The following is a 19,331-nucleotide window of genomic DNA, read 5'->3' as shown; positions in this document are numbered from 1 at the left end:
TTAAGAAAGAAGAAAATCTTGCCATTTGTTACAAGATGAATGAACCTGAGGGCATTATGCTAAATGAAATAAATCAAAGACAAATAATGAATGATTTCATTTATATGTAGGCTCTGAAAAGCAGTTCAACATGATGACATAAGAAGAGCTTGAACTCACCTCCTCCCAGAGACACACCAAGTCTACAGCTACTTATGGTACAGTTCACTGCGAAGAAGACGTGAAAATTAGCTGAGTAACTCCTTCGCATCAGCAAACACATCAAAGCAGGTAGGAAAGGCTGAGACAGAGTCTCGCCATAAACCCAACCCCTGGCGTGGCAGCCGCAATCCCAAGGGACCTCACAGACCCTGAGCTTCTCCCCAGGAATGAAGGGTTATCCCCTGCTTCAGGCCCTCCAACTTTTAAGTCCTGCATCTGAAAAATGAATCTCTCAAACATCTGGCTTAGAAAACCATGAGAGCCAAAAGGCTGTTCTCCTCTCTTTCTTAATATCTCAACGTCCCCAAATTGATACCACTTTCACCTTACTTGTCTTTCACTAATTTCAAAGCTTCACAAAGTAAAAATTACGTATTCCCACTTTCATGATTTCAGTTAGATTCATCCCAAGGTCTAATAAATTTTAATTATATTATTAAATACAGTATTGATTATATTAATACAAATATAAATTTGAAAAGAACACTTAAAATATAGAAATTAATAAAAATTAAATCACCAATAATCCTACTATTTAAGAGAGAACTTCATTTAATTTTTCTGATAGGTTATTTTGTTACGGACCAGGTTTCTTGGCCTTCTTTTTTTTTTTTTTTTTTGCGGTACGCGGGCCTCTCACTGCCGTGGCCTCTCCCGTTGTGGAGCACAGGAATGAGAACATACTGTTGAGCATAGGGAACTCTACTTAATGCACTGTGGTGACCTGACTGGGAAGGAAGTCCAGAAGGGAAGGGATATATGTATATTTATGGCTGATTCATTTTGCTGTACAGTAGAAACTAACACAACATTGTAAAGTGACTATACGCCAATGAAAAAATAATTTTAAAAAGTTACAGTGTGAGTTATTTTGCTATTCACCTTTCTGTGCCTGGCAAAAGAATATAGGAATTTGGGATTAATAAAAGGCTTTATTTTAGGTTTAATCTAATTTTGTTTTCATAAACTGTATTTAATAAAACATCTAATGGATTCTTTTATAACACAAAACTATCTGTAGAAGAAAGTTTTGCACATTTTAACATTTTGCATTTATAACAGTGATAGATCTAGCAACCCTAGGTTGACATCCTGAAATATATATTTTTGAAACATTACTGTGTTTGGAATTTTATCTTTCTATTAGTATGTATTAGCTTGGAGCAGACCAAGATCTACAAGAAAGGCAAAATCAATCCCACAGAATGAAACCTGATAAGTGTTTGTAAATGACCATTGCTTTCAGCCCAGACTAGCTCAGTTGAATTTGAGAAGACATAGCCAGTATCTCCTGATTCTTTTAAATTCTAATTTTTTCCAGTCTACCTCCAACTAAATTAAACCATAGAATATGGAAGTCAACAATGTTATATAAACACTCTAGGAACATTATGTTGTGAGTAGGAAACGGGGATTGAGCCAGTTCTAAAAATGTTTTTATTGGGATCAACAAGGGAAGAAGAGAGGAGTTTTTAAAACTGTGAGTAAAATAGCTGAGTGGAGAATAAGAATAATAGGAGAATAAGACGTGTGAATAGGAGAGATTTTTATAGATTGAAACCTGATTCAAAATGAAAGAACTAGAAAAATGCCAGGACCATTTTGAACTTATTATAAGTGGTAAGGAAAACAGTGATAATTTTATTATTACATTTGGATTGCCTGGTATAGAAAAGACTATTCCTGCAAATCTGACAGATTTCTGGTATTTTCACAAACCAGTTATATAAAATTATAGGCTAAGATGTTTCAGGAATACACTTAGGTGAAGTCAGAGCTGACATAAGAATTTATATCTCACTTTAAATTTTATCATCACTTGATAAAATTTGGTTAATAAACAGACTTTCTTTATAAATCTGGTCCCACATTTCTCAAAGTGACATTAAGAAACTCTAATTCCATAGGATTTTATTTAGATTCATGTTTCTATGATTAAATATGAGAATGGTAGGCTAGACAAGGGAGGCGTCCCTGAAAAGTTACGGTGCTAGTGTGCATTATGAATCTCCCATTGAGAGATATGGGACCATTTTTGTCGCAGAGCATTCTGACAGATTTGTGTCATCTGGAACACAGTCTGGGAAATATTGATCTAGTTTAGGGTTGGTCATTTTCCCATTGAATTAGACCCAATCATAATCTTTTTCTGTTAATAAAGTCCTTAACTCTTTACGTTCCCTTAATCATTTGAGGTCTCTATCTTAGTTTTCAATACCATAGTATCACCCATTTCTCAAACAAGAAACTCCAAGCAATTTTACATTTGACTGCTTTTGATTCTATCAATACCTCCCCCATCAATTGCCAAGTCATGATGCATTTTTTTCCACAGAATTTCACAAATATTTCTCACTTTTTATTTTTCTGGACTTACATCCTCATCTGGGGGCTTTGATCAACACATGCTTAGGCTGTTTCAGCCTTTTCAATAAGCCTAACTTCTCTGCATGGAAATTTGTTTTTGTTACTGTTAAAGGTGTCACCCCTCCCTCTTCTTTCAACCATGCTGCTGTCCTTGGTTTCCTTAGAGGAAACGCTTGTTACCTTATAGTACTTCCCATGTAATTTTAAGAAGGTTATGTGCATGATTCCTATACAAATAAAAACTGCACATGAATCAAAGATTTTATTCAACTCATTAAATGAGGGACCAGTAAGATGTGAAAACTGTTCAAATGGGAGCTTGAGTTACAGAGATTTATGTTTTCTGCTAGATAAAATCAATTCATATTAATTACTATGGACAGAAATCATTTGCATTGCTATTAACTGGAATTCTTTGCATTGCTATAAGTTTTTTATAATTTAACTTCTACCTCTATAGGGTTGTAAAACAGTGTAGTCAAGAGAACATCAATCACAGATGCACATCCCCATGAAATAGGATAATACCCAGAGTGTCCTTAGACAATTCCCAGTTCCACTGGGTTTAGCTTGCTAGGGAAAAGGCCTAGCACAGTACCACTAGATTTAAGAGTTTTAAGGCTTTTAATGAGAACTCGCAAGAAAAGACTTTTTCTAGTTAAACAAAATTAAAAATAAATTTCCATGTAGATTTAAATAGTCTATGATTTTAACCTCTGAACAGTACCCCACTTCCCATTCCTCAGGCCCCCAAATACTGAGCTAAGTATACAGTCCCCTGATAATAACTGCATATGGCTGTAGAGGTGTGCGTACATTTTGTGGTCTTGAACGATATCTCTGTGAGCAAGGGTAGCTGATCCTTTCAAAGATGAAACCTGGGACTTCCCTGGTGGCACAGTGGTTAAGAACCCGCCTGCCAATGCAATGGGACACGGGTTTGAACCCTGGTCCAGGAAGATCCCACGTGCCGTGGAGCAACTAAGCCCGTGTGCCACAACTACTGAGCCCATGTGACACAACTACTGAAGCCCATGCGCCTAAGCCTGTGCTCCGCAACAAAGAGAAGCCACCGCAATGAGAAACCTGTGCACCGCAAGAAAGAGTAGCTCCCAGTTGCTGCAACTAGAGAAAGCCCGTGTGCAGCAATGAAGACCCAATACAGCCAAAAATAAATAAATAAAATTAATTAATTAATTTTTAAAAAAGCATGAAACCCACACATTTGAGCTCTTTTAGCACCACTCTTTAAAATGGACACTACTGACAGCATAATTCAGTTATAGTGGGGATACTTGTTCAAATCAAGCAAATAAACAAATAAAAATCCTTACCAATTCATTGGATGCTTTGTCCTTTTAGTGAATGAGATCAGGTCCTTTCAGAAAGCAAATACTCCTGAGAGGCTGGCTTGTTTATGCATTAATCAGCCCTTTAACCAACCAGTACCTCTGAAACTGTCTGTGGTTAACTATGCATATATAACTTCCAGTGTCATTGACCAATATAATAAAAATGACTTTCTAGTAAAATGAGACCAAAAAACCCACAAAGGCCAAAATACATGGTCCAATTTTTAATTATTATATTCAACGATGTAAATTACATTTCAGTAAATATAATTAGAACAACAAAGAGCCCAAAAGAAAATAATCATGAAAAATGTTCTTTTTTGAATGTTGCTATAGGTGGATAATAGAGAGAATCGCTAATAACTTTTTTTTATTCCACAATCATAAGTAAATTAAAAGTTGAGGGCTTCCCTGGTGGCACAGTGGTTGAGAGTCCGCCTGCCAATGCAGGGGACACGGGTTCGTGCTCCGGTACGGGAAGATCCCACATGCCGCGGAGCGGCTGGGCCCGTGAGCCATGGCCGCTGAGCCTGCATGTCCGGAGCCTGTGCTCCGCAACGGGAGAGGCCACAACAGTGAGAGGCCCGCGTACCGCAAAAAAAAAAAAAAAAAAAAAAGTTGAATCAAATAGTGATTTCCATATATAAAATGCTTATATGCATACTTTGAATGAACATAATGCATATCAATACTAAAAGTTTCAATGTGGCAAGTGAGTTTGCTTCTTGTGTGTTACCTTATTAATCTAGGAATTGATAACCGTGTTACCCACAGGGGATAGTGGATGTCTAAACTATTTCTACGTTTTGTTTTAATGGCACCATGCCGGGGAAACCAGTCTCAAGGAGGTGCATTGCAAAAGTGGCAGAAGAGATTTTACAAGAATTTTAGCAACTTGGGATATTCATTTTTGGGTAATATTTTGTTATGATATAATTTAAAAGTTACAGAAAAATTGCAAAATTAATATAAGAAACCCCTGTGTATCATTTACTCCTTTTGCTTTATCAAGGACACTTAGTACTTAAATTCTGAAATAACCTAGTACCATTATTGAAATCAAGAAATTAACACTGATAATAACTCTATTATCTGATCCACAGTTCACATCTAAATTTTGTCAGTTTTCCCTTTGATTATTCAAAGTGTGTATGCATGTATGTATGTGAGTGTGTGTGTGTGAGTGTGTATCTACCCCTCTCAATCCAGTATCATGCATTTAGCTGCCACATCTCTGTAGTATCCTTTAATCTAGAGCTGTTCCTTAGGTTTGTCTTTTCTGATCCTGATACTTTTGAAGAATACAGACCAGTTACTTTAGTCTTAGAATATCCTGTAATTTTGATTTTTTGATGATATCTCATGATTATACTCAGGCTTTTTTTCTTCTTATTTTCAGCAGAACTCTGAAATAATGTTGTATCCTCAGAGCATCGTACCAGAAGGCACAGAGGCACATAGTGTTTGTTTATTCCAATATCGGTGATTAATGTTGATCATGTCGTTAAGTTGGTGTTCTCCAAGTTTCTCGATTGTAAAGTTAATAATTTTACCTTTGTAATTAAGAAATAATGTATGCCTTGTGACTATGTAAATGTCAAAGATTGAGTTCCCCAGGGAGCAGATTCTGAGATGGACACTAGCCTGCAAAAGTTTAACAGAGAATGCTCTTGGGATAATACTTGTGGAAAGGAAGGGAAGGATACAGGACTGGGCAGAGAGAAGTCAAACTGCAGTGCAGTCTCAAATGGGCCTCAGTGGATCCTACAGGATATTCTGAAGATGGGATGACTGTTAAGTGCTGTCCTGAGTTGATGAGAGGGCTGGGCTTTTATACACTTGCATTGAGTAGTTATTGATTGTCAGGTGCCCAGAATAAAAGGTATGACCTTGGGTGAGATGGGTCTCTTTGGTTGGAGCAGTTTCCAAAAAGGGCTAATTGACAGCTGGAGTCGGGCCTGCCCACAGACCTCCAGCAGCTGGGGTAAAAAGTCCTTCACACCTGAAGTAGGATCTGAGAGGCACATCACAGCATCCACCAGAGTAGCTTTCCTCTTATTAAGCTTTTAGTCACTAGTTTTAGTACTCACTGATGCTTTTCTAACTCTGTTATTTCTTCTCTATTTATTAGGTGGCATTCTACTGTAAAGAAAAGCTTTCCCTTCTCCCTTATTTGTTTGTTTATTCATTCATTCACTATTTTTTATCATATTGTACTCATTAATTTTTATTTTTCAGTGGATTATGTAATCCACAACTAAGATTATTTATTTTAATGCTTGAATTGTGCCAGATTTTGCAAGCAGCTCCCATGTCTTTTTGATATGTTCCCATCAGTCTTTAAGCAATTCCTTACTTTCTGGAGTAACAAGATGTTATAGGCTTATCCCTGTCCCAGAGCTAGAATTAGACTTTTCTCCAAGGAGGCCTGTATCTATAAACTAAGATCTGGGAGCTAAATGTGCTTGTTGCTTCCGGTATGTAATAGCTTCTGGGTCCTTTCAGGAGACCAAACTAGGATGGACACACACACACACACACACACACACACACACACACTTTCCTGTATGTATATATTCCTATATTTATTTCTATATTTTTCTCTATACATATTAAAATTAATGGGTTCATACTGAGATCCCCAATTCCTATCCGACATCATAGGTCTAGTCTTCTCCCCTTTCTGTACTTGTAATTCTCCCTTTCATCTTCTCTATTGTCATTGATTTTTAGTTTAATTCCCTTGCAGTCAGAGAACATACTGTGAAAAACTGCAATCTTTTGAAATTTACTGAGACATTTTTGTGACCCAGCATAATGTCTATCTTCATGAATATTCCATCTGCTCTTGAAAATAATATGTATCATTGGGTTGTTGATTGTACAGTTTATAAATATTCATGCAGTCAAGTTAGTTGATAATGTTGTTCAGATATTACATATCTTTACTAACTTTTGTCTAGTCTTAAAAGTGTCCTATTAATTATTCAGAAAAGAGTGTTTAAATGTATAACCGTGATTGTGGATTTATCTATTTTTTCCTATAGTTCTGTCAGTTTTTGCTTCATGTATTTTGAAACTCTGGTATTAAGCATGTAAGATCTCTTATTATTATACTTTCCTGATACTATTATTACACCTTCTTTGTCATTATGAAGTGTCTTTGTCCTTTAATTGGAAGGTTTAGTCTATTTATATTTAATGTAAGTATTGATGTGATTAGATTTTGGTCTTTAGCTATCTATTTTCTATTTGTCCTGTTTTATTATTTCTCTAAGTCTTCTTTCTAGATTTCTTTTGGGTTTGTTAAATATTTTTCAGTATTCCATTTTCAGTATTTGGTCAGTATTCCTCTACTGGCCCTTTAGTTTTACCTCTTTATATTTTTCAAGTGGCTTTTCTAGGAATCACAGTATGCATTCTTTTTTTTTTTTTTTTTGCTGTACACGGGCCTCTCACTGTTGTGGCCTCTCCCGTTGTGGAGCACAGGCTCTGGATGTGCAGGCCTAGCGGCCATGGTTCACAGGCCCAGCCACTCCACGGCATGTGGGATCTTCCCGGACCGGGGCACGAACCCGTGTCCCCTGCATCGGCAGGCGGACTCTCAACCACTGCGCCACCAGGGAAGCCCAGCCAGGTCTTTTATTCTCTTGACTCTTGAACCTTTTTGAATAAATTGTTCTTCTGCATGTTAGGTTAGCAAGAGAGTAAATAAATATACCGAGAAACTTGTCTTTTCTTATGCATAAGTTAACAATGGACTGTTGAGAAGAATGCTGGTTTGTGTGTAGAGACTCTCCTCCTCATCTCAGCCTTGCAGCTGGAAGCACTTTTACCACTTGTGTGTAGAAGGAGTGCTTTTTGTGACTACTATGAAATGAAGGGCAGATTATGTATTAGTTTCTTATTACTTATGTAACAAATTACCATAAATTTAGTGGCTTAAACAACACAAATTTATTATTTTCCTGTTCTGGCAGTCAGACATCTGCAGTGAGTCCCCCAGGGCTAACATCAAGGTGTTGGCGGAGATACGTTATTCTGGAGACCCTAAATGGATTCAGACCCTAAGTGGATTCGGACCCAGACCAGCAGGGAAGCCAGTGTCGCTGGACAGAGCCAGGAGAGTTACAGGAGATGAGCTCAGAGAGTCAGGGCTGGGGCAGATTGTACAGGAATTTCTAGGCCCCAAAGGACTGGGCCTTTTAGTCTGCATGAGGTGGGGAGCCATTGGACACTTGAGAGCAGAAGACTGTTTCCAGAAGGATCCCTCTCACTGTTGTGTGTGAACAGATGTTTAGGGTGGGGTAAGAACAGAAGCCAGGAGACCAGGAAGCAGATTATTGCAGTCATCCAGGTGGCAGATGATGGTTTGGGCAAAGGTGGTAGCAGTGTGGGGTGATGGATATATTTTGAAGATTGAGCCAACGGTATTTCCTTTTTGCTCTTTTTTTTTTTTTTTTTTGTGGTACGTGGGGCTCTCACTGTTGTGGCCTCTTCCGTTGCGGAGCACAGGCTCAGCGGCCATGGCTCACGGGCCCAGCCACTCCGCGGCATGTGGGATCCTCCCGGACCGGGGCACGAACCCGCGTCCCCTGCATCGGCAGGTGGACTCTCAACCACTGCGCCACCAGGGAAGCCCTAGCCAACGGTATTTCCTGATGGAGAAGATATTAAGTGTATTCTTCTCTTTCTCTCTCTCTCTCTCTAAATGTAAATATAAAAGGAAAAACAATTGAATTCTCCCTTTGAACTACTCCTGGAGCATAGGAACAGGTGTGGAGGGCGTGGAGACTTGCACAAAACTATTGTCAATGGCGTGAAGTAGGAGAGCCTCAACAGCTGTAAAAGGAACCTTCCCATTTTGCTGTGTGCGGCTGTATATTTGAATCTTTTACAACAACAGTATAGCTTTATGTTACTCGCATAAGTTTTTTAAAAGTTACGGGTAAGACTGACAACTTTTACCAAGGACACATTTCTCTTCCTTTATGCAACATGTATGCCATTTTAACATGAGCTTTACAGAGATGCTGGTTAATCAAGAGAAATAGTTTGCATCTACAGTTAGCAAGGGCACTGCAAAGTGCCATCGAACCATCTGATAAATACAGCATTAGAAAGAAAAATTCAATCAAGAATGGAACAACTATATTTGTTATTGACTCAGGAGATTGAGATGTAAATACTGTTGAGGTTAACAGGTACATGATTATAGATCGCGGTGCATTTGTTTAGAAGGGAGAAAAGTTTACTGATTGAGAAGAAAATAGTGGTCAAACCATACTGTTAGAACGCTTGAAGGGAGAGAGGTACAGGCTGCCCCCCCCCCCTTTTTTTACAGCAGTCCCATAGTGCAGTATTATTTGATAAATTCAGTATAGATTTCCACATTTTTCATATTGATGTGGAAGGACAACTAATTAGAATGAGTGTGGCTCTGTAGGTGCTTTTTCCCAGAATATCAAGCCTTTCTCTGAACAGAGAGGCTTTTCTGGTATTGAATATATTTTTTGAAACATATGTAAAAATAAACTGAATGCTTTTTTTGAAATTAAGATTTAGCTAAGTGTGAGCACATGCATAGAAAAATGCCTTGTGGTTCAGAGGACTCAGTGCAATAATTATAGGAAAGTGCTCCGTAAGTTCTAAAGCACTACAGTGATATAAGGCATTGTTTTCCTTCTCACTTATCTGCTTTTGAAGAGGTTTGAGATATTCCAGACACGGTTTTCTAGATATGTATAATGATGCATTTAAACACTGTTTTTAAAAAAATGAATAATTTGAATTGGAAAATTCCTAAACTCCAATGGAAGTTTCCTTAATTTTGGGAGCTCCTTCTTCCTCATTCTGGATAGTGATAATCTTTATTGTCTTAAACCCAAACCAGAAACAAAATTTCTTCCTCTCCATCATGTTCATGGCTAAGTCTTGTTGATCTCCTCTTCTCTCTGATGCTATGTATTTGTAAACTCAGATTGTTTTGGTTTTAGAAAGGTAATCTAAACCCTATAATTCCAGAAAACATGTCTCTAGCAGGGTCTAGAACAGCTCCCAGGAATCATATACTTTAATATTTCTTCAGTGAAACATATGAATAGTCACACCAAGTGGGTAACTAAAAATTACGCATAGTTTCATAGCTCAGGGCAGATTTTGCCACAAAAGACTTTAGATCAGGTCAGGTATTGTTACCAAATCAGTTATTAAGAATTATTTTTTAGTGTCCAGAACTTTGGGGCTTTGGAATTGAGGATAAAGGATTTTGGAACTGAGGTTAAAAGACTGTGAGCCTGTTGTGTAATGGTTTCTGGAGGGCTTGATGCTACAGTTCTCCCATCTCCGATTCATCCCTTATATTAGCAAACAATTTCCACATTTTGTGCTTCTTCACTTCTGCTACCATCGTTTTTGATAAAACTGGGCTGTTCAGTTGTAACCATCATCAACTCCACCTTCCACAGACGGCTTTCCACTGGCACCAATGTGTAGTTTCTCTGCCTACTTTTTTCAATGGCAGTCCCATACCTCAACTGTTCTTTATTATTATTATTTTTAAATTTTTCTTTGAATTTTATTTTATTTATTTTTGTATACAGCAGGTTCTTATTAGTTATCCATTTTATACATATTAGTGTATATATGTCAATCCCAGTCTCCCAATTCATCAACTGTTCTTTAGATCCGACTTCCTCTCTATTTCCCAATCTCGTTTCTTACCTATTTTGTAACAAGGGACCAGTGGACTGTGATTATCCCCTGATCTTCACAACAATCTCGGGGTGCCTGAGACTTCAAGTTTATAAAAGTTGTGGGTGAGAGAATTTTGCTCATTATCTCGATCGAGTGACTCTGCTTCGGTGTTTGAGGGCATTTTCTATGGAATAAAGGACAGAGTTGGTCTATGGCTACTCAGAAGTTCTTCTTAGTCATTTCTATTCATAGCCCTGTTCTAGAATGATGAGATTGCTGGACAGCCGATGCTAAGAAAGTGTCAGCCATGGTGTAAGAATTTCCTTGTTAGAACAGGATCGTTCTGCCCAGGGAAGGCTTACCTAGAACAGAATGAGGCTGCCTTCTGCACGGGCATGCAGGACTGATAGTCTATCATCAAAAGGCAGATCTGAAAAGGAAATGTAACTTTCCCTCATTCTTCCTTCTTATTACCGCTCTATACAATAACATTTGAGAGAAAAATATCACCTATTTTTCTAAATAAAAATAAATCTGGGCCTGATTTCCCCTGTCAGAAGTTGGTAAAAGTCCAGTTTTGTCACTGATGCCAGGAAGCAACAATCCCCCTACTTTAGAAGAATCCAGGTCCTAGTCCAGAAACTTTGAGATGCTCGTGTCTACGGCTGTGCAGTGGAGGGAGGCTGGGAAGCTCACTCGCTCTATGCCAGCATCAGGCTTGGAGTGCCCTTGGCAAGGCGCCTAACAGAGGCCTTACTAACTGGCAGATCTTTCGCACTTGTAGAAGTACTCACCCCTTTACTTTCTGAGTCTCAGGAAAACCTTGGCATAAGCCATCACTCCCAACTGCAGTTTAAAGCATTCGTTCCCAGCCTCTCTGCATGTGACGTGACACACCCTCAGTGCGCCTGAAACAGGCCTGTGGACCAGCCCCTTTTGGAAGGAACCTCAGACCTTTAGAGACAGGTGCAGGTAAGGAAAGGAGATGCCTCCTTTTTAAGTCCATATTGGTAAAAGAGTCCCAAACGATAGTAGATTGTTCTTGTTTTTTTCCTATTATATGAACACCAAGGGAAAACCAAGATGGGGATAGATTAGTTTGACAGGCTGCCAGACCTCACATGTAAATTTTGCCTATTTTTTTTAATTTATTTATTTTTGGCTGCGTTGGGTCTTCGTTGCTGTACACGGGCTTTCTCTAGTTGCAGCAAGTGGGGGCTGCTCTTTGTTGTGGTGCGTGGGCTTCTCATTGCAGTGCCTTCTCTTTCTGTGGAGCACAGGCTCTAGGTGCACGGGCTTCAGTAGTTGTGGCTCGCAGGCTCTAGAGTGCAGGCTCAGTAGTTGTGGCACATGGGCTCAGTAGTTGTGGCTCGTGGGCTCTAGAGTGCAGGCTCAGCAGCTGTGGCACACGGGCTTAGTTTCTCCGCGGCATGTGGGATCTTCCCGGACTGGGGCTCGAACCTGTGTCCCCTGCATTGACAGGCAGATTCTTAACCACTGCGCCACCAGAGAAGTCCTGCCTATGGTTTTTAACTCTGGAGGTTCCTCTGCCTACATTTTTCTCCCCCTTTCTGTGGGATATAGTCACACAGTTCCTCCTAACAAGCAGTTACCTCTTTGCTCTTTAGCTAATAATGTTAATATTTGTCACGTGTTCTATAATTGGCCAAATCCTGTTCAAGGATCTACCTCTAATTCTCACAACTCCACAAGATATTATTGTCTCCGTTTAACAGATGAGGCTCAAAAAGTTTAAGTAAGTTTTTCATTTTAATATTTCCAGTAAATAGCAGAGGAAGAATTTGTTCTTTTTAAAGAAATATATTTATTTATGGCTGTGTTGGGTTTTAGTTGTGGCATACGGGATCTTTCCTTGCTACGTGTGGGCTCTTCGTTGTGGCACATGGGCTTCTCTCTAGTTGTGGCACTCCAGAGCCCGTGGGCTCTGTAATTGTGGCACAGGGGTTCAGTAGTTGTGGCATGCAGGCTTAGTTGCCCCACAGCATGTGGGATCTTAGTTCCCTGACTAAGGATTGAACCTGCGTCCCCTGCATTGGAAGACAGATTCTTAACCACTGGACCACCAGGAATGTCCTGCAGAGGCAGAATTTGAAGTAATGTCTATGTAACTCTTGAAAGCCCATGAAATTCCAAGCATGTTCCTAAATCTTTTAGCATGAGATTTAAAATACAACCTTCCCTTAATGGGCTTACCATGAACTTTAACTCATTGCAAAATTCACTAAGATAAAGTTCCCAAGCTCTGTTATGTAACTTCTTGTTTTTGTGAACCTAAGGAGTATGGAACAACTCAAACAATTCTTGCTGCACTGCAGGGGGAAGTATTTTATTAGATTATTTTTACTTATGTCCTATAGTTAATTCTCTCATTTCTTCTTAGAGTTTTGGTTTGTAGATAATTAAATCCATGCTCTTTTCTACTTACAGGTGTAAATTGAGCATCTTCCTGAGAGCTGCAGGTCCATGTATCATTCTGTGCCTTTCTTCTCCTAGGTATATCTTCATAACATTGGGGGATCAGGTGGTTGGAGGCCTATGTCGGTCCCATGGCATAAATGTTTCTGATTCAAATACTAAATGATTTTCTTCTCTCTCAGGCTTGGCAGATTTTTCCTCCTGATTTATCTAATTTTCTTTAGATTGTAACATGGCTACTTTAATCACAGTGCACTGTGATTGCTTGTTGAGGTCATCGAATCACGATTCCCAGGGCAAGTGTTGGAAAAGCGTCACCTGAGTTTGGTTTATTTCCCGTCCATTGTATTTCCCGGATTTCATATTTAAGTTTCTGTATTTTAAAGCAATGACTCTTTTGCAGATTGCCCCGTAAAAGAAAACTGGCTGGCTCACTTGTTGGTGACATTCTTTAAAGTGTGAATCTTCTGTTTTATAGATTAGGTAACAGATAGGAAACTGGAAATAGTTGTACCGGAAGGAAAATAATGTAAAGTAAGAAATGGGAGTGCTATTTGAAAGAGACAGCAACACTTACCAGAAGAGTGAGTCAATAGATTCTCTCTTTTTTTGAGAAGGTGTTGACTAGACACAGTGCTGACCCTTCTTAGCCCCTTGTGTGAAAACTCTTTCTGTCCAGGGATCCAGCAGGGGGAACATTCTGCCCCACTCACCACAGCTGGTTGGATTGCAGCAACTGGCCATAATCTGGTGAGAAGACTATTAGAGGGGCTCAGAACAAAATCTCTGCCCAAACCGAGAGAACCTGGACCGACCTGATTACCCTCTCTTAGAACTCTGAACAGAGGAGTATAGAAAAGATCAAGTAATGAGTGGCAGGTATAGAAGATGAATGAGATCATGGTGGACCATGAGTGAGGATGTGAAAAGTAAGGAGAAAATGAAGGAAGCCAATGGGTAGGAGCAGAGGAGGAGAGAGGGGCACCGAGAGGAACGGGCTGGAGAGAGTAGCTGAATCCCATGGAGAAGTGGGGAACTTGGGCCTGTGTAACCTCAGGCAGCCGTAGGTTTGGTACAGAGCTGATTGTGTTTTTTCTTTCTGGGCTTCTGTGGGACCTCTTTGACATCAGTGATTCCTGCTTGCTCGTTCCTATGTGTATCCTGACAATAAACTCCATTTATCGATGGAGGAACTTGATGGAGATTTTTCAACAAATCAGCAGGTCAACACTCATTTTAAATGGTACTTTGTACCCTCAGCCCAAATTTATTCTTTTATTTGTTAGTGCAAGAAATAGAAAGGATATATAGAAATTTACTTTTGAACATAATTCTACTGGATGAAGGGCATAGAGTTTACTCATTTTTCCCTTCATTTAAGAGGAACTTAATGTTAGTTATATTCTCTGGGCAAGAAGGTGAATCAAGAGAAAAGACAGCAATCGATCTATCATGACTGTATGTTATAAGATCAGGAATGCTCCTTTATAGAAAGAATGAATCATGTTGACGGTGAACTATATTTATGGGTTGAAATTGTGTTTATTCAACAAAGTCTAATTTAACCTGTGTTGTAAGTTAGCGACTTTGGGAGAAACTGTACCTTCACAAGGTTAGAGTTCTGTTGAGCTTGTTCTTCAGTTTAACTGAGGCAAAGCAGACTCAGACATAATGCATGCCTGATGGTGATGTACTCTTGCATTTCTGAATTAGGCAAGAAATAGGGCAAGGAACAGAGAATATGAATGTTGATTCAAAACCCGGCTCTAAAACTTACTACGTGTGAGCTTGGGCACATCACTTAATCTCTACTGTCCTTATATACAAAATGAAGATGATAGTAGTATTAAGCATGTAGTATTGCTTTGTGAGAATTAAATAAAATGATGTATAAAAGGACCTAACACAAGAATTGGCATCCAGTAAGGACTCAGATACATAGTTGTGAAGGCAGTAGTTGTATGTGTTATAGTGTTGTATTAGTTGTCATTATTAGTGTAGTCCAGAGATTGGCTAACTATGGCCCATGGGATTTGTCTGGCCTGTTTCTATAAATACTGTCTTACTGGGAGACAGTGGCATCCTCTCATTTGCTTATTGTCTGTGACTGCTTTCACCCTACAACAGCAGAGTTGAATGGTTGTGATAGATCACATGGCCCACAAAACCTGAAATATATACTGTTTGGCTCTTTACTGAAAATGTTTCCTGACCTTTGGCGTAGTAGAAACAGGAAACAGTAAAAACTTAACAGTCATACAGATCTGCTCTTGAGTTCTGATTCTACCCCTTAGTTTGGCGAAATTGGGCAAGTTTCCCTCTGAGACTCAGTTTCCTCATTGGTTACAATGAGACATAAATAGATGTTACTGTGATTACATATGGTTGTTGGAATGTATACAAATATTTACATCCGTATCTTCCTTTTACATTCCTTCTGCATTTCTCTCCTATAGTAAGGAAGGTAGGCTGATGGTTCTGGGTTTAATTTGTTTCCAAAAAAAGGTCAAAACATTGCTAATTTATGCTTTATGTACACATTATCATTTACCTATAAGTGGGTAGTTGTTCTTCATCTGAATTCTTAGAACCAAGTAGGATTGCTCAAAGCCATGAGCAACATTAGCTGTTACTAAATTTAAATTAAAAATATTCTTCTCCAAGGGGAAAATAATTTGTCTTTCAAAGTCATTAAAACAAATTTCTTAAGGAACGTTAGATAAATGCACCCATAGCTTCAATATTTATTTATTATGCTTAATATAAATTGAGATAACTTGATATTTGCATCATGGTTATGATTAGAATTCTAAGGTTGACAAGACTTACTCCTTTTGAGTAGTCCTAATGGGTTACTGGACTTGGTCCGATCCACCTGGTGAACGGGTAGAGGAACAAATGTGGTCATAGGTTCCACTTTCTACTGCAGACAAGTGCAGGGATGAATTAATCATAGTCGAGTTCTCTGGTGATTATATTTAAGGGCTGACTATAACGTGACATTTTCATGCAAATCACTCTTCTTTCTCTTCAGTATTAAAAATGTTTAGTTTTCCTAAATTTGTCATACTCAAAATCACTCATGAATAACTACTTCCTATTTTCCTGCTAATTCAGAATAAAAAACATCATATTTAGAAATTAAATACTTGTAGATATATCCCATTTTTAGAGGTCAGAGAGGCATATTATTAAATGTGTGCATGCTGAGCAAATTAGTTTTGTTATCATTGTTTTTTAATTTCTTTTTTCTTCTATTTAAAAAATTCTTCTTGGTTTACTTTTCTATGTTGACTTAATTCCCGTCTTTTGGATATTCTTTTTTATATACCCCATTGTGAACCCTGGGTCTTAGAATGCAGAACTTTAGTAGTGGAGCCTGGAGATGGTGATATTGAACATTTTATCTAATTTTTAATTTATAAAGAAGACAGGATAATTCCTCATGAAACATCTTATTTCTATTCTTTAAAAAAAGACTTCCCACATCCCCAGACTTCCCACATTTAATAATGTCTTAGGTATAACATGCACATAGTAGACCCTTGCTAATAAACCTGTTGAGAGAATAAGTGAATTTGCAATCCTGGTTTCTCAACCTGATTTAAATATATATTTGGTGATATGACCAGGTAAACCATATGGTCCATAAACCAATGGGCCCTTCTTAGATCCATTTTTCATATAAGAGGAGAAAAGTAGAGATTGGGTACCATGAGGGACGTCTGAATCCCATAGCTGACTTGGATGCTACTAGGCCATTTTTGTATAGAACTCATACAAAAAATGGGGCTAAATAAATAGAACTCATACAAAGAATTGATCATTTGCCTGTTCAGACTATACAGTGCTTTTTTTAGGTCTTCTACAGCTCCGGTAGGAATGATATTGGCTGACCATAACCATCTTAGCAGAGCTGAAAAGAATTATCTGCATCATGCTTCTGAGTTTGATTCTGTATGAAACATGTATGCTGGTCAGAGAAATAAGTTTAGATGTGATTGTGTGATACGAACATATGTTTATTTAAAAATTGTTACTAACCATAATAATACCGCTTGCTATTAAGGAAGCATAATGATTTTTGAGACCATGATTAATTACCAACTGGATAAAACATTCATGCAAGATCTTGGCCAGGTGCTGTTAGCTCACCTTTGATTTTAGTTGTACCCATGGTGCAGAGTTCCAGGTCATCTCCTACTGCTGGTGGAATTGGGTCCTAACTGTCTGCAGTAACCTTGATACCACACCCTTAATTAGGATTTTACATCTTCTTTACTTCTGTCTGCTTCCTGGGAGCACTTCCCACATAAAACAGTCTGCTGTCAAGTTCTTGTCTCAGCTCTGCACTTGGGGTCACCCCAACTAAGACAAGATCATCTGAATAATAACATATTATTACCTTTCAACATCTGAAATAAATGTGGGATAGGAAGTACAAATTGTACTGTTCTCTAGAAGCCAGAATAAACACCCCCTTTAAGAACTCATAATCTTAATTATAAATAAAAACTTAAATAACCTTGGCTCACTTTCAACAAAAATTTAGCTTTTGAAAAAGATTTTCTCTGCAGTGTGCATTCTAAATCTATTTGGGCTTTTAAATTTTAACTGCTCAAGGACTCAGATAGTGGGAACATTTGTTCTACAGCAAGCCTAGAGGCTATTAAAAAGAGTAGCCTGAGATCAGCTCGGTGCTTTGTGACTGCCTGGAGAGGTGGGATAGGGAGGGTGGGAGGGAGGGAGACGCAAGAGTGAAGAGATATGGGAACATATGTATATGTATAGCTGATTCACTTTGTTATAAAGCAGAAACTAACACACCATTGTAAAGCAATTATACTCCAATAAAGATGTAAAGAAAAAAAAAAAGAGTAACCCGATATCTTGGAGCAGCTAGAAACTACAAACGGAAGGCTGACTTGGAGAAAAACGCCACAGCAGGAATCCTACCTGTTAATATCTGACTCTTAGTCTCGTATCTTAGAAACTCCTTAAATCACTAACAACTTGATTTTTCTCATAAGATTCCCATATAAAATTAAAGCTGTCGTTTATTTGAAATTCATCTAAAGAATTTAAGAAAATGTGAGAATTGTGGGTTCCAGAATATTCCTTGCCCATGAAGCTGTCTTCATGTGCAAGGTTCATCAAAGCTGTCTTGACTGGACTCCCTAGCACTCAAAGAAGCATAGACTTAGACCCTGAAACGATCATTGACTCTCAGTCCTTCATAATACCCTTGAGGGAAAACAGGTTTTGACTTGTCCAGTGTCAGACAGTAACAGCAGACCTAGGTTTCTTGCCTCAATCTTCTGCTCCAGTGGGATCCCATCAAATCCTGAGGCTCCAACTGGATGTGAAAACTTCCCATAATGTGTTGGCTCAGGTGGACATACTGGTGTTAAATATCAAAAAGGAAGAACAGAGCTAAGATTGACATGAATACTATTCAGGGAAAATAAGGAAGCTATTTGTTTTTGCAAACTGCCTGCAAAGATAATCAAAAATTAACAAAGAAGTTATGTCTTACTGCATATTTACTGGGGCAAATATCCATTGAAAGAAAGCTTAGTAATATTATTATTGTCCTCAGTTTAGAATGAAATCTTTAAAGTCACAAATATTTCAAAATCATCGTTATTATTGTGGATTAAAATTCAATGTTAAGTTATAAAACTTTATATAAATTATGAAGTGTCTGAAGGCACCTGTTTTTTTGCAGGTCATTTGAGCAATACCAGGAGGATGTTTCTTGCCCCCCGATTTCTTTCTCACTTGTGTCTCTGGTGCCTAAAATTTTTGCCTTTTGTTCCTGCCTTTTGGTTTATCTTCATGGTGGACAGCTAAAGGGATCTCAGTGAGAGACAATGGATTACCAGCTTGAATTACTTATTAGTGATCTAGCAAAGAGGAAAAACCTGGGGGAATGGCACATAAAGTAAATAGGTTTTGATGTAAGCAGCAGAGAACCAATGAAGGGAACTCTATGGTGAGAACAAAGCAGAAGCAAATAGCTGTAAAAAATGAGAAGCATTCAGAGAAAGGATAGAAGCTGTTGAATAATAATGTTGCTTATCCCACAGTTTTGTTTAGAATTTGCTCTGATGGTTAATAATGTATAGAGGCTTTTTTTCTTTTTAATAACAACACATTTACAACATTTATACAGTGTTTTACAGATTATCAAGCACAGCCATAGCCATGATCTCATTTAAGCAACATTGTTAGTTAGCCAGGACAGGTGCTAGTAGTTCCATTTCAGAGACAGTGAAA

The 19,331-nt window shown here is 38.4% G+C and overlaps 1 long non-coding RNA gene across 2 annotated transcripts in view; it reads left to right on the top strand.

Annotated features, from left to right (window-relative positions):
• LOC132413956 (uncharacterized) overlaps positions 1-19,331 on the top strand; it is a 37,291-nt gene that overhangs the window by 1,126 nt on the left and 16,834 nt on the right. For both annotated transcript variants that reach the window (XR_009516853.1, XR_009516852.1), the window contains exon 2: positions 111-270. This is a non-coding gene — a long non-coding RNA (uncharacterized lncRNA). The remainder of the gene's footprint in view (positions 1-110; positions 271-19,331) is intronic.

This window comes from Delphinus delphis, chromosome 18 (assembly GCF_949987515.2).
Source record: "Delphinus delphis chromosome 18, mDelDel1.2, whole genome shotgun sequence".
Lineage (NCBI taxonomy): Eukaryota > Metazoa > Chordata > Mammalia > Artiodactyla > Delphinidae > Delphinus > Delphinus delphis.
Note: the sequence above shows the minus strand (reverse complement) of the source record. Positions and strands in the feature narration are given on the sequence as shown.